Raw genomic sequence first — 3,133 nt, 5'->3', positions numbered from 1 at the left:
AGTGACTTGGAGGAATATAACAAATTTAACACCATCTGCTCAACAAATGCTAGTCCAGATGGGATAAGAATGTACTCCAGAAAAATTGGTTATAACTCTGTTTGCCAAAATTACCCAAAATTCTATAACTATGCTGGCTATTATTGTGTTATTTCTCTGTTATTGGTGGCGTCTCCATACTTAGCAGAAATTGCTAATAATTCTGAAATTTGTATCATCAAACTATTCTTGATAACAGACTGCTATTGATTATTTGCTGTTTTTGCATTATATAGGATGCCAAGATTTTAACAATGTGTTGTTTTAATTTAACTAATAATAATAACCACATTCAAATGGAATTGGATCATCTTAAAGACATTGTAAAAAAGTGTAAAAAGACAAAGGAGATTGCAATTTATTTGGTTGGTTAACCTCATGGCTGCTAAATATTATATGGATAAAAATCTTTTCAGTGGATAATGTTTATTGATACATGCTTTACTATGCTGTGCTTGTATTTGCCAATGTTTGCTTTACTTTCTCCCTCCACCTTCCTTAAAGAGAAGACAAGTCATGTCTATTCAAAAGGTCTTAAAAAACAAAAAAAGCAGAGTTGTAGGAATTTCAGGTAAGTCAATATACAGAGGAGCAAAAGTCCTTTGAGTTTAACAATCTCCTCAGGACAAAAGGCAATCTGTTTGAATGGCTTTTAAAAAGCCCTGCAAATCTTCTGTCCTTTAGGCCTGGAGACATTATCTTATTACAATAACCTTTGGTACTAATGGACTCTAAAAAGCAAGAAAGTTTTGTGATCTGCACATGGGCAAAACTAAATGTACTATTTAACCTAGGTAAATTGATATGACCCTGGAATGGAAAAAAAATTAAAAAACTGGACTGGCTTTTCCATGAGAGCCACTTCTTGCTCTTTGCCATCTTGAGTGCTTGCCTCTTTATTAGCTCTCCCCTTAACCCTTATAGTTGGACCCCAATTAACCTTTACAGAAATTCGGAAAAGAAACAAACAAACAGAGGTATCTTTGAAATGAGGAAAGCAATAAAAAAAATAAACTCAATGGAAAGCATCACCAACAGACTTAATGACTTGCAAGAAAGAACTTTAAAAAACAAAGACAAAATATTTAATCTTGAAAATAAATTTGACCAAACAAACAAGATGGTAAGAAATCATGAATGGAATATCCTCAATATGGAATACCATGAAAACACCAAATTTAAAAATAATTGGGATTGAGGAAGGTACAGAGATGCAACCCAAAGGAATGAATAACCTTTTCAATGAAACAATATCCAAAATTAACCAAACCTAAAGACTGAAATGGAAAATCAAATGCAAGAGGCATACAAAATACCAAATGTACAAAATTGCAACAGATCCACACCAAGGCATATTATAATAAAAATGCTTAGCATTCAAATAAAGATAGAATTTTAAAGGTTGCAAGAGAAAAGAATTAGATTACATATGGGGGAAACCAATACAGATATCATCAGATTTCTCACCCCAGACCCTAAGTGCTATAAGGGCCTGGAAGAGCTTTTTTTTAAGCTCTTAAAAAATATGGTTGGCAACAAAGAATCTTATACCCAGCAACACTAACTTTCATATTTGAGAATTAAATAAAATTCTTCCATGATAAACAAGTGTTAAAATAATTTGCAAGTAGAAAACCTGTGCTACAGAACATTCTTAGAAAAATATTCCATGAGAAGGAAATGAAAAAAACAATTTAAGTCATCAAAGGGAGGAAGTACCCTAAATGTAAAGCCAAAAAGAAAAAAAAGGAAAGCCAAGCCACAGTAAAAACTAAAAATAAGCCAAAATTACCAGAAATACAAATCTTATTTCAATAATAACCCTGAATGTTAATGGCCTAAGCTTATCAATCAATAGGTATAGACTGGATATTGGATTAAAAAGAAAGACCCAACAATATGCTGCCTTCAAGAGACTCATAGAAAAATACATCCACATACCAAATGTGAAAGGATGGGAAAAACATACCATGCACATGGACTCAGGAAAAAGTGGGGGTTACTCAGGTAAAATGGACTTCAAGTCAAAGTTAGTCAGAAGGGATGAAGAGGAACATTTCTTACTGCTGAAGGGAACCAACATTCAGGAAGACATACAAATTGTAAATATTTATGTTCCAAATAGCAGCACATCTATGTACATCCAAGAAATACTTCTTAATTCCAGGAACCAAATAGAACACAACACAATAATTCTTGGTGACTTCAACACACTGTTCTCACCACTAGATAGATATTACAAACAAAAACTGAACAAAGAAACTATCCAATTCAATAACACAATGAATAACATAACCTAACATACATATATAGAATATTTCATCCATCAATGAGCAAATACATTTTATCCTCAGAAACACATTGATCCTTCTCTAAAATAGAACATATATTATGCCACAAAGCAGCCCTTAGTAAATCCCCAAAATAGAAATACTACCTTGTTTTCCATCAGATCATAATGGGATGAAATTAGAAATCGATGACAAAATAAAAAAAAATACCCCAATACCTGGAGACTAAATAATATGCTACTTAATGTAGCATGGATAATAGAAAATATAAGGGAGGGGATAAAAAATATTAGGAGTAAATGAGAATGACAATACAACATATCAAAATCTCTGTGACACTATGAAAGCAGTACTAAGAGTAAAATCCATTGCTTGCAGTGCATTAAAGGAAAGAATAAAAAGTCAATAACTAAATGACCTAATACTACATCTCAAAATGCTAGAAAAAGAAGAGAAGAATAACACCAAAAGTAGAAAAAAGGAAATAATTAAAATCAGAGCTGAAATCAATGAAATTGAAACTAAAGAAACAATTCAAAAGTTTGACAAGAAAAAGTTGGTTCTTTGAAAAAGTAAACAAAATAGATAAACACTTAGCCACAGTAATGAAGAGAAGGAGTTAGAAAATTTAAATTACAAAATTTGTGATAAAAAAGAAATGTCACAACAAACACCATTGAAATATATAACATAATTAGAAGCTACTTTGAAAATCTATACTCCAACAAAATAGAAAATTTCAAAGACATCAAAACATTTCTAAAGACATATGATACTCACATATTGAATCAAGAGGACATACA

This window comes from Sciurus carolinensis, unplaced genomic scaffold (assembly GCF_902686445.1).
Source record: "Sciurus carolinensis unplaced genomic scaffold, mSciCar1.2, whole genome shotgun sequence".
NCBI classification, from domain to species: Eukaryota; Metazoa; Chordata; class Mammalia; order Rodentia; family Sciuridae; genus Sciurus; species Sciurus carolinensis.
The sequence above is the reverse complement of the archived record's forward strand: the minus strand, read 5'-3'. Positions refer to the sequence as shown.